Source organism: Chelonia mydas, chromosome 9 (genome assembly GCF_015237465.2).
Source record: "Chelonia mydas isolate rCheMyd1 chromosome 9, rCheMyd1.pri.v2, whole genome shotgun sequence".
Classification (NCBI taxonomy): Eukaryota; Metazoa; Chordata; order Testudines; family Cheloniidae; genus Chelonia; species Chelonia mydas.
In genome coordinates this window covers 99519996-99533251 of record NC_057855.1, presented here as the reverse complement: position 1 = coordinate 99533251, position 13256 = coordinate 99519996, and the positions used below count along the sequence as shown (strand labels likewise).

Here is a 13256-nt window from a genome sequence, read left to right as displayed (position 1 = left end):
GGGAACTGGGTGTCTGGGTGCTAGAGATAGGAGCACTTCTTAAGCTGTTTTCAGTTAAGCCTGCAGCTTCTGGGGGACCTGGTTCAGACCTGGGTCTGGGTTTGCAGCAGGCATGAGCATCTGGCTCAACAAGGCAGGGCACTGAAGTCCCAAGCTGCCAGGGAGAACGGGCTCAGAGGCAGTCTCGGCACATCAGGTGGCAGTCCCAAGGGGGTCTCTGTGACCCAAACCATCACAGGAAATTCCTCACAAAAGATCCATAAAGCCACTGCCCCACCCCCTTTAAATCCCTGTTCCCCTAAAAACCTGCCCCCTCTGGGGCATGTTTGGGCAGCTAGCAAGGTGGAGTAGCTGTTAATTGCACTCATTTTACTGTTACTTCATCTCCTGACCTCTCCCCCCCCCACACACAGACCCTGCTCCCTCCCTCTCTTCCATTCACCCATTTCATCTACCTGGTGCATTCTGTCATAAATCTGCTCTGGTACTTCTGAGGCAGGGACAGTCTTTTTATTACTCATTTGTCCGGCATGTAGCCCTGACCCTGGCCTGGGGGTCCTGGGTACCAGTAATAATCATCCCCTGGAATCAAAAATTCTAGAGCTTCTTGCGTCTCTAGAGGCAGCAGAAGACCTGTCCAAAGATGCTGCCCTATAAACGATCCATTTCCATCTGTGTGACCTGGAGTGTCCTGGAAGCAATGAATCAAAACAAATTCATGGTATTTTTTTTTGCTATAGTTACATCTGCGTGTTTCCAGATTCTCTCACTTTAGGAACAATAGAGGATGTTCTAAGGCCAGAAGAGCAGCTGGTGTTCCCCAATCTGCCAAACTGACCGCTTTAATAGGGACTGCATGTATTTTGCAAGGGGTAGGTTATTGTCAGCTACTCAGAGAGCCAGTAAGAAAAGATTTCAAAAAAACACTTCTTTACTGGAATCATAAAGGAGAAATGACCTCAAATCTCCACCCAATGCTTACCATATTTCTGTTTCAAATGGAACCCAGTCCAAATAGCTATACCATTATTCTGGAGTCAGTGGAAGTTTTGCCTAAGTGAGGAGCACAGACCTGACCTTTCACCACTTATGTTGTTTAGCTTTTGCATTTCCCTCTGCTTGAATACTGAAATATAGATACAAAACACCTGCAACCACTGCTTCACAGGTGCTGTTGCCAGGCTGCTGTGTTTGGGGTGAAAACTCTGTGGGCTGCAGAAAGTTTACATCCAAAATTAATTTTTAATTTATGAAGACATCCCAAATCACATGACACTTGCTTGGTCCTGGTGTCCCTTCAGGAGCGCTGTGAAAGGCCGGTGCTGACAGAAACATCAGCTTTTCCACAATCCAAGAAACCTTAAGAAATTTGCAAGCAGGGTTTCCTCAGTGCAAGCAAAACATCTGATCCTACAACACTGGCTATCATCTCATCAGCACCGCGCAGAGTAGAAATCCAGGACAGAGGATTAAGTGACATGGCAACCTGCCAAAGCGGGGGAAAGCTCCCCACACAGAGGACAATTGGTTTTCACTGGTATGTGAGAAGAACACGGAGCTGCCCATTTGATACTGTACATTGGCCTAGTTAATTGAGAAACTTAACAGTAACAAGTCACCGGGACCAGATGGCATTCACCCAAGAGTTCTGAAAGATCTCAAATGTGAAAGTGCGGAACTATTAATTATGGTTTGTAACCTGTCCTTTAAATCAGCTTCTGTACCCAGTGACTGGAAGACAGCTAATGTAATGCCAATATTTAAGAAGGGCTCTAGAGGTGACCTGGCAATTACAGACCGGCAAGTCTAACATCAGTACCGGGCAAATGAGTTGAAACAATAGTAAAGAATAAAAGTGTCAGACACATAGAAGAACATAAATTGTTGCGCAAAAGTCAACATGGTTTCTATAAAGGGAGATCAGGTCTTACTAATCAATTAGAGTTCTTTGAGGGGGTCAACAAACATGTGGACAAGGGGGATCCAGTGAACATAGTGTACTTAGATTTCCAGAAAGCCTTTGACAAGATCCCTCACCAAAGGCTCTTATGTAAATTAAGTTGTCATGGGATAAGAGGGAAGATCCTTTCATGGATTGAGAACTGATTAAAAGACAGGGAACAAAGGGTAGGAATAAATAGTAAATTTTCAGAATGGAGAGGGGTAACTAGTGGTGTTCCCCAAGGGTCAGTCCTAGACCAATCCTATTCAACTTATTCCTAAATGATCTGGAGAAAGGAATAAACAGTGAGGTGGCAAAGTTTGCAGATGATACTAAACTGCTCAAGATAGTTAAGACCAAAGCAGACTGTGAAGAACTTCAAAAAGACCTCACAAAACTAAGTGATTGGGCAACAAAATGGCAAATGAAATATTATGTGGATAAAGGTAAAATAATGCATATTGGGAAAAATAACCCCAAATATACATACACTATGACGGGGGCTAATTTAGCTACAACTAATCAGGAGAAAGATCTTGGAGTCATCATGGATAGTTCTCTGAAGACGTCCATGCAGTGTGCAGCAGTAGTCAAAAAAGCAAATGGGATGTTAGGAATCATTAAAAAAGGGATAGAGAATAAGATGGAGAATAACTTATTGCCCTTATATAAACCCATGGTACGCCCACATCTTGAATACTGCATACAGATGTGGTCTCCTCATCTCAAAAAAGATATACCGGCATTAGAAAAGGTTCAGAAAAGGGCAACTAAAATGATTAGGGGTTTGGAATGGGTCCCGTATGAGGAGAGATTAAAGAAGCTAGGACTTTTCAGCTTGGAAAAGAGGCGACTAAGGGGGTACATGATCGAGGTCTATAAAATCATGAGTGGTGTGGAGAAAGTGAATAAGGAAAAGTTATTTACTTGTTCCCATAATATAAGAAGTAGGGGCCACCAAATGAAATTAATGGGCAGCAGGTTTAAAACAAATAAAAGGAAGTTCTTCACTCAGCGCACAGTCAGCCTGTGGAACTCCTTGCCTGAGGAGGTTGTGAAGGCTAGGACTACAACAGGGTTTAAAAGAGAACTGGATAAGTTCGTGGAGTCCATTACTGGCTATTAGCCAGGACGGGTAAGGAATGGTGTCCCTAGCCTCTGTTTGTCAGGAGGGTGGAGATGGATGGCAGGAGAGAGATCACTTGATTACCACCTGTTAGGTTCACTCCCTCTGGGGCACCTGGCGTTGGCCACTGTCGGTAAACAGGATACTGGGCTGGATGGACCTTTGGTTTGACCCAGTCTGGCGGTTCTTATGTTCAAAAAAGAGTCCTACAAAAAGTGGAGACTGGGTCAAATTACAAAGGATGAATATAAAGAAACAACACAAGTACGTAGGGAGAAAATTAGAAAGGCCAAGGCACAAAACAAGAACAAACTAGCTAGAGACATAACGGGTAACAAGAAAACATTCGAAGCAAGAGGAAGACTAAGGACAGGCCCATGACTCAATGGGGAGTGGGGCAAACAATAATAGAAAATGTGGAAGTGGCAGAGGTGCTTAATTACTTTTGTTTTGGTATTCACCAAGCAGGTTGGTGGTGATTGGACGTCTAACATAGTGAATGCCAGTGAAAAATGAAATAGGATCAGAGGCTAAAATAGGGACAGAACAAGTTAAAAATTACTTAGACAAGTTAGGTTTCAGAGTAACAGCCGTGTTAGTCTGTATTCGCAAAAAGAAAAGGAGTACTTGTGGCACCTTAGAGACTAACCAATTTATTTGAGCATAAGCTTTCGTGAGCTACAGCTCACTTCATCGGACAAGTTAGATGTCTTCAAGTCACCAGGGCCTGATGAAATGCATCCTAGAATACTCAAGGAGCTGACTGAGGAGATATCTGAGCCAGTAGCAATTATCTTTGAAAAGTCATGGAAGACGGGAGAGATTCCAGAAGACTGGAAAAGGGCAAAGATAGTGCCCACCTATAAAAAGGGAAATAAGGACAACCTGGGGAATTACAGACCAGTCAGCTTAACTTCTGTACCCGGAAAGATAATGGAGCAAATAATTAAGCAATCAATTTGCAAACACCTAGAAGATAATAAGGTGATAAGTAACAGTCAGCATGAGTTTGTCAAGAACAAATCATGTCAAACCAACCTGATAGCTTTCCTTGACAGGGTAAAAGCCTTGTAAATGGGGGGGGAAGTGGTAGATGTGGTATATTTTGACTTTTGATACGGTCTTGCATGACCTTTTCATAAATAAACTAGGGAAATGCAACCTAGATGGAGCAACTATAAGGTGGGTGCAAAACTGGTTGGAAAATCATCCCCAGAGAGTAGTTATCAGTGTTCACAGTCATGATGGAAAGGCATAACGAGTGGGGTCCTGCAGGGATCAGTTCTGGGTCCAGTTCTGTTCAATATCTTCATCAGTGATTTAGATAATGGTGCAGAGAGTACACTTATAAAGTTTGCAGATGATACCAAGATGAGAGGGGTTGCGAGTGCTTTGAAGGACAGGATTAAAATTCAAAATGATCTGGACAAACTGGAGAAATGGTCTGAAGTAAATAGGATGAAATTCAATAAGGACAAATTCAAAGTACTCGACTTAGGGAGGAACAATCAGCTGCACACATACAAAATGGGAAATGACTGCCTAGGAAGGAGTGCTGTGGAAAGGGACATTGGGGTCATAGTGGACCACAAACTAAATATGAGTCAACAGTGTAACACTGCTGCAAAAAAACCAAACATCATTCTGGGCTGTATTAGTAGGAGCGTTGTAAGCAAGGCTTTGGCTACACTTGCACGTTATACCACAATAAAGCGCCCCAGAGCGCTCTACCTTACTCCCCGTCCACACTGGCAAGGCACGTAGAGCGCTCTGACTCCCTGGCTGGAGCTCTCCTGGTACTCCACCTCCCCGAGAGGATTAACAGCTGTTGTGCATTGGTGGAGACGCTCCAGCGTAAACGGGGAGTAATGTTATTACGCACGGATTGACCTCCGGAAACTCCCCATAACCCTTTTACCCGAAGCGTCCTCTCTTGTTTGGTTGTGTACTCCGGACAGGGCAGTGCCGTGTCAAAGCTCCGTTTTGGGGGCTGCTTATCTGGTCTATGAGAAAAGAAGAGTGAGCTGCCATTTGCTTTCAATGAGTGAGAGGGGGCGGGGGAGAGAAGGGGTCCTGTACTTACAAGACAGCTCGCTGACACACTCAGCACCCCAAAAACCCGCTCTCTCCCCCCTCAAGCTCCCTGTCACGCTCCACCCCACCTCACCCCTCACTCAAAAAGCGGGTTGCATCCACTTGAATGCTGGGATAGCTGCCCGTAATGGGCAGCTCCCAGCGCAGCTGCAAATGCTGCGAATGTGGCCACGACAGTGCGCTGGCAGCTGGCAGTGCGGACAGACTGCAGCGCTTTCCCTACTCAGCTGTACGAAGGTGGGTTTAACTCACAGCGCTGTACATCTGTAAGTGTAGCCAAGGCCCAAGACGCGAGCAGTAATTCTTCTGCTCTACTCCATGCTGATTAGGCCTCGACTGGAGTATGGTGTCCAGTTCTGGGCGCCACATTTCAGGAAAGATGAGGACAAATTGGAGAAAGTCCAGAGAAAAGCAACAAAAATGATTAAAGGTCCAGAAAACATGACCTATGAGGGAAGATTGAAAAAATTGGGTTTGTTTAGTCTGCAGAAGAGAAGACAGAGGAGACATGACAGCAGTTTTCAAGTACATAAAATGTTGTTATAAGGAGGAGGGAGAAAAATTGTTCTCCTTAACCTCTGACGATAGGACAAGAAGCAATGGGCTTAAATTGCAGCCAGGGCGGTTTAGGTTGAACATTAGGAAAAACTTCCTAACTGTCAGGGTGGTTAAGCCCTGGAATAAATTGCCTAGGGAGGTTGAGGAATCTCCATCATTGGGAATTTTTAAGAGCAGGTTGGACAAACACCTGCCAGGGATGGTCTAGATAATCCTTAGTCCTGCCACGAGTGCAGGGGACTGAACTATATGACCTCTCAAAGTCCTTTCCAGTCCTATGAGTCTATGATCATATAGCTTATTTTCCAGCCCCTGGATCATTTTGTGACCCCCCCCCCCCCCCGCCCTCCTGAACTCTCTCCATTATTTCCACATCCTGTGTGAAGCAAGGACACCAGACTTGGACACCGTGTTTTAGAAGTGGGGTTTTACAGTGCTGAGCACAGAGACAGGATCCCTTCCCTGATTCTGCTTGATGTTCCCCTTTTGAGACATCCAAGAATGGCAGCAGCCCTTTTTGACAGAGCATTGCACGGAGGCCTCATGTTGCAGTGGTTATCCAGGATGACCCTTAAGTCCTTCTGTGAGTCACTGCTTGCTAAGAGACAGTCTCCCATCCTGTAGATATAGCCCGCATTCCTGGTTCCCAGGTGTATTACCTTGCACTTAGCTATATTAAAATACATTTATAGAATCATAGAATATCAGGGTTGGAAGGGACCTCAGGAGGTCATCTAGTCCAACCCCCTGCTCAAAGCAGGACCAATCCCCAACTAAATCATCCCAGCCAGGGCTCTGTCAAGCCTCACCTTAAAAACTTCTAAGGAAGGAGATTCCACCACCTCCCTAGGTAACGCATTCCAGTGTTTCACCACCCTCCTCGTGAAAAAGTTTTTCCTAATATCCAACCTAAATCTCCCCCACTGCAACTTGAGACCATTATTCCTTGTTCTGTCATCTGCTACCACTGAGAACCGTCTAGATCCATCCTCTTTGGAACCCCCTTTCAGGTAGTTGAAAGCAGCTATCAAATCCCCCCTCATTCTTCTCTTCCACAGACTAAACAATCCCAGTTCCCTCAGCCTCTCCTCATAACTCATGTGTTCCAGCCTCCTAATCATTTTTGTTGCCCTCCGCTGGACGCTTTCCAATTTTTTCACATCCTTCTTGTAGTGTGGGGCCCAAAACTGGACACAGTACTCCAGATGAGGCCTCACCAATGTCTAGTAGAGGGGAACGATCACATCCCTCGATCTCCTGGCAATGCCCCTATGTATACATCCCAAAATGCCATTGGCCTTCTTGGCAACAAGGGCACACTGTTGACTCATATCCAGTTTCTCGTCCACTGTAACCCCTAGGTCCTTTTCTGCAGAACTGCTGCCAAGCCATTCGGTCCCTAGTCTGTAGCGGTACAAGGGATTCTTCTGTCTTAAGTGCAGGACTCTGCACTTGTCCTTGTTGAACCTCATCAGATTTCTTTTGGCCCAAACCTCTAATTTGTCTAGGGCCCTCTGTATCCTATCCCTACCCTCCAGTGTATCTACCTCTCCCCCCAGCTTAGTGTCATCTGCAAATTTGCTGAGGGTGCAATCCACACCATGCTCCAGATCATTTATGAAGATATTGAACAAAACCGGCCCCAGGACCGACCCTTGGGGCACTCCACTTAAAACCAGCTGCCAACTAGACATGGAGCCATTGATCACTACCCGTTGAGCCTGACGATCTAGACAACTTTCTCTCCACCTTATAGTCCATTCATCCAGCCCATACTACTTTAACTTACTGGCAAGAATACTGTGGGAGACCGTGTCAAAAGCTTTTCTAAAGTCAAGGAACAACACGTCCACTGCTTTCCTCTCATCCACAGAGCCAGTTATCTCGTCATAGAAGGCAATTAGATTGGTCAGGCATGACTTGCCCTTGGTGAATCCATGCTGACTGCTCCTGATCACTTTCCTCTCCTCTAAGTGCTTCAGAATTGATTCCCTGAGGACCTGCTCCATGATTTTTCCAGGGACTGAGGTGAGGCTGACTGGCCTGTAGTTCCCAGGATCCTCCTTCTTCCCTTTTTTAAAGATTGGCACTACATTAGCCTTTTCCCAGTCGTCCGGGACTTTCCCCGATCGCCATGAGTTTTCAAACATAATGGCCAATGGCTCTGCAATCACAGCCGCCAACTCCTTTAGCACTCTCGGATGCATCCGGCCCCAGGGACATGTGCTCGTCCAGCTTTTCTAAATTGCTCTGAACCACTTCTTTCTCCACAGAGGGCTGGCCACCTACTCCCCGTGCTGTGCTGCCCAGTGCAGCAGTCTGGGAGCTGACCTTGTTCGTGAAGACAGAGGCAAAAAAAGCATTGAGTACATTAGCTTTTTCCACATCCTCTTGTCACTAGGTTGCCTCCCTCATTCAGTAAGGGGCCCACGCTTTCCTTGACTTTCTTCTTGTTGCTAACATACCTGTAGAAACCCTTCTTGTTACTCTTAACATTTCTTGCTAGCTGCAACTCCAGGTGTGATTTGGCCTTCCTGATTTCACTCCTGCATCCCCGAGCAATATTTTTATACTCCTCCCTGGTCATTTGTCCAATCTTCCACTTCTTGTAAGCTTCTTTTTTGTGTTTGGTTTGGTGGATTGTGACTATTTAACCAGGTGATTTAGATCACTCAACAGTTATCTGTCCAGCTCATCTATTACTTCATCAATCTTTGTGCCATCTGCAAACATTACCCACAAGATTTTATATCATCTAAATCGTTGGTAAAAATATTTAATTGCATTGAACCAAGAATACTAATTCTTGGGGGACCCGACTCAACACACCCCTGGTCTTTAATATTTCCTCATTAATAAATACAGTTTGAGATCTGCCACTAAGCCATTTGTTAATCCATCTAACGTGTGACCTGTTAGTTCCAATTAATGCAGGGTTTATTTATGTCCCTTAGTACTAAGACAAATACCTTGGAGAAATTTAAGTATATTATATCAACACAGTTGCCACTATCAACCTGATTTGTCATCTTATCAAAAGACAGGTCTGACAAGGCCTATTTTCCATGTAATTGTGCTATCTCACCTTAGTCAGACTTGTAGCCTCTAATTCTTTGTTGACAGTCTCTCAAATTGACCGTTCCATTATTTTCCCTAAGAGCAGCCTCAGGCTGAGTGATCTATAGTTCCATGAGTCATCCCTTTTATCTTTGCTAAACACTGGAACCGCACTGGCACTCCTTCCAAGCCTTTGGAGTTTCCCTAGTTTTTCAAGATTTATTCAATATTAAACAGTGGTTCAAAGAGCTGCTTAGCTAGTCCTCTCAGTGCTCTTGGGTGTAAGTGATCCAGGGCTGTTGATGTGAAAATGTGTAATTTATCAGAGGCTTCTTGCATCCTCCTTTGCTACAGAAGCTAAACTTTCATTTAACGCTCTGCATAATGACAGGTTTCAGAGTAACAGCCGTGTTAGTCTGTATTCGTCAAAAGAAAAGGAGGACTTGTGGCACCTTAGAGACTAAGCAGTTTATTTGAGCATAAGCTTTCGTGAGCTACAGCTCACTTCATCGGATGCATAGCATATCGTGGAAACTGCAGAAGACATTATATACACACAGAGACCATGAAACAATACCTCCTCCCACCCCACTCCCCCGCTGGCAACAGCTTATCTAAAGTGATCCTCAAGTAGAGCCATTTCCAGCACAAATCCAGGTTTTCTCACCCTTCCCCCCCCCCCCACACACACATACAAACTCACTCTCCTGCTGGCAACAGCCCATCCCCCTTTGAAACCTCTCTTTGGAGGTGACCCACCTTGATTATCATGCGCATTATAAAGAGGGGTTTCAAAGGGGGATGGGCTGTTGCCAGCAGGAGAGTGAATTTGTATGTATGGGGGGGGGGGGGGAAGGGTGAGAAAACCTGGATTTGTGCTGGAAATGGCTCTACTTGAGGATCACTTTAGATAAGCTGTTGCCAGCGGGGGAGTGAGGTGGGAGGAAGTTTTGTTTCATGGTCTCTGTGTGTATATAATGTCTTCTGCAGTTTCCACGATATGCTATGCATCCGATGAAGTGAGCTGTAGCTCACGAAAGCTCATGCTCAAATAAACTGATTAGTCTCTAAGGTGCCACAAGTCCTCCTTTTCTTTTTATTTAACCCTCTGCGCTCCTCACCCAAAGCACTTAGACACATTGTGCTGATTTGGCTGCCATTTAAGCAGGCATAGTGGTGCAGTGGACACGCCCGTTGTTTCAGAACTGACAAGGCAGCTGGGAACCTTGGGGATTTTCCCCCCTGGGATGTGTCTTTCAATTGCCAGTTGAAGGATGAAGTAAATGACAGACCCTAAGCCCCAGACACGCTTCCATTTCAGAACAGGGAGAGGGCAGTGCTATACGCAGAAGGCACATGCGCTTACCAGACTGCAGGCAGGCAAGTACATTTGTGTGTGCAGTCAGAGACAGTCCCATGCTCAGGTGTACAGATATTGTCTCAGGGAGACTGCAGCAAGCTTACCCTGAAAGGCCCATGGAATTTAATGGACAGGACACCAATAAGATTGCAAAGAAATTAAGTAGGATGCTACAGAAGCTATTCCAAGCACCTAGAGAATTCTCTCCTTTCTACAGAATGTTTAAATGAACCCATAGAACTGAACAGAGAACAGCATTGCCCTGCAGAATTAGAGGCTGGTTTAAAAATTTAATAGAAAGACTCATTCCATTAAACCCTACAAAGAGTCAGAAAGGCACAGACATTTCCTTGGAGGAGAGAGTTGGATGTGAGCAGCTCTCACTTTAAAATCAACCAGCTTCCGTGAGCGAGCATGGGAGAGAAAGGCAATCGGGCCCTCTGGCTCTGGAAGTTTGACATCACAGAACTCCCCTCTAAGTCCAGTACCGCTGTAGGAAAGCCATTGCAAGCCCTCAGAGCCACTGACGCCGACTTGAATGCAAGTCCCTCTTCCTGTGAGCTCTGCTCGCCCAGATTTGGACACAAAACAGAACGACTCTTCATTCTGCTCTGGGTTTACCTCAATCTTCCTGTAATTTTCTTTCGTCTGTCTAAACTTAAAGGCTCATCTCTTCAGCCCACAAAGTCAAACAAAGGAAGGGATATTTAATACTTAAAATTCCTGACTGTACTGCAGGGTGAGATTCACAATCTCCACTTGCGTAACAAGTGCAGGCTAAGCAATCTTCGCACACTCCCTGATTTCATTGCCACCGAGCTTAAAGATGACACCCTCCTGCACCGACTGATTTATTCACCTTGCTGAGAAGATACTGTTATCAGTCTTGATTAGTATAAGTAATGAAGTACTAGACAAGGATGGTCTACAGCGGCAGGATGGTCTCTGATTAATGCACTGGGCTGGGACTCAGGAGATCTGGGTCCAGTTCCCTGCTCTGTCACAAGTTCCCTGTATTATCCTGGCTCTCTCTGAATCCCTCTGGGACTCAGTTCTCCATCTATAAAATGGAGATAATGGTTCTGCCTTACCACCACCCTTTGTTGATTTGGAACATAAGCTGTTTGGGGTAGGGACTGTCTCTTAGCACGTGTTTGCATAACCTCCACAACTGGGCCCTGATCGTGGCTGGAGCCGATAGAACTGGGTGAAGAATGAATTTCAGGTCTGCTAGCAATTCAGAAGGGAAACAAATCATTCCAGGCTGTAACAAAAACAAAGTTTTTTTTTAAATTCTCAGCAAATCAAAAAGTTGAAAAATTCATTTTGGATCAAACAAAACAGTTCTTTCCCCCAAAATGAAATGTTTCATTTCTATTTTGACAAATTTTAAATTTGATTTTTTAAAATAATTTTGAAACAAAATCAAAACTTTTTAGAAAAAAATGTGACCAAACATTTTGATTTTTTCTCTAACAAAAACAGTTTGGCAAACTGGCGTGACTTCCCAAAACATGCATTTTTTTCTGAAAAGCGTTGCCAAGCTTACTGCATAGCTGCTATTGCAATGTACATAATCAATGCTGTGCAGTTCCAGCCATTCAAACCTGCTCCTGCTCCCACTGTGTTCATGGGGGTCTTGCCATTGATTTCACAGGAGTGGGATTAGCAGGAGATCTCTGTCTCTTCTGTCTGCCATGCTGACCCAGCAGTTCCCTTTTATTAACAGCTACCACAGGGAAAATGGCAAATCCAGTTCCATATTGCACAAACCGCCTCATCGCCTGAGCTACAGCCATCCGAGATCAAAGCCAGCCCCTCATCTGACCCCATGTGCTCTTTCTTGGGGCTCAGGTATAAGGTCAAAAAGAACAGCATTTCCAGACATGGGCAAATTCACCATGGCCATGTTCCCAATACTGTGCTTGGCTCTCGGAGGCACAAACTATGGGACAAATCCTGCCACCCTTAATCAGGCAAAATCCTATTGACCTCAACAGAAGTCACAGGATTGAAAGATTTGAACAAAACCTATGAAGGTGTTTCAAAGAAAACCTCCTTTGGGGTTGGTGAATAGTAATTCCCTTTGGAAATTCTCAGACCTAATTAATTTGACAGCGTCCTTTTAATGAGACTAACAGTGACACACACAAGTCTGTATTTACGACTGGCAAACCAAAGCTGGATTTAAACAAATCTAGCTAGGCTCTACTAATTGTATTCAAGCAATTATTTAGGTCTCCCTATGCACTGAAAAAGCAACTTCCTATGGTACATTATGAATGTCCACAAAGGCATTTCAGAGTAGTCAGAACTTGTCTTTCAATGGATAAGAGACAAGAGTGTGTAAAAGATTTTAGAGGAAAGATAAATAATAATACTCATTCTTTCCTAAACTTCAAACACCGTCACACGCTGAGTGAGGAGGGGTTGTTTTTAGTCATGTGAACACTGCTACCATTAAAAAGAAAAAAGCTTTCAAATGAGTATTGAAATACTGGCACCAGATACACCTGTATAGTTACCTGAACAATTAATCTCAGTATTAAGAATACCAAGCAAAATAAATTGTGAAATAAGAGACAACTTACCTTAACCTCATCCCAGTTTGATATAACATCACATGCCTGCAACAGAGATGGAATAGCTGAACTTGATTTAGTTGGGGATTGGTCCTGCTTCAAGCAGGGGGTTGGACTAGATGACCTCCTGAGGTCCCTTCCAGCCCTGAGATTCTATGAACTTTGGCACTGACAATATAGTCATGGCTCACCACCAACTCATGTGCCAAGAACTGTGCAGAATGAAAATAATAATGGATTTTTAAAAGAAAAATCAGATGGTAAAAGAAACAAATCACACACGTACTCCCGTTCTAGAGCACAAGGAGGAAGCTGCATTTCAACAGCCTGAATGTACTGGAAAGTGTTCTGAAACCACATTTATACCTTCAAGAAACAAAGGAGAAAGCAAACAAGTACTCATTGTCTAAGAAGCCACAGCTGGCTTGAAGTCTCTCCTAGTTATTTAAGGAGTACACACTAAAAAAACAGCCTCAACACCATACACTTCCCTCCCGCTGTAGAGAAACTCAGCTGATCGTTATAACTGGCCAAGTG

The 13256-nt window shown here is 44.5% G+C and overlaps 1 protein-coding gene across 1 annotated transcript in view; it reads right to left on the bottom strand.

The window, feature by feature from the left end:
* Positions 1 to 13054, bottom strand: part of IL13RA2 (interleukin 13 receptor subunit alpha 2) — a 46660-nt gene extending 33606 nt beyond the window's left edge. The window contains exon 1 of the mRNA XM_043522876.1: positions 12729 to 13054. The gene's annotated coding sequence lies outside the window, so the exon portion shown is untranslated. The remainder of the gene's footprint in view (positions 1 to 12728) is intronic.
* Between the last annotated feature and the right edge of the window lie 202 nt (positions 13055 to 13256).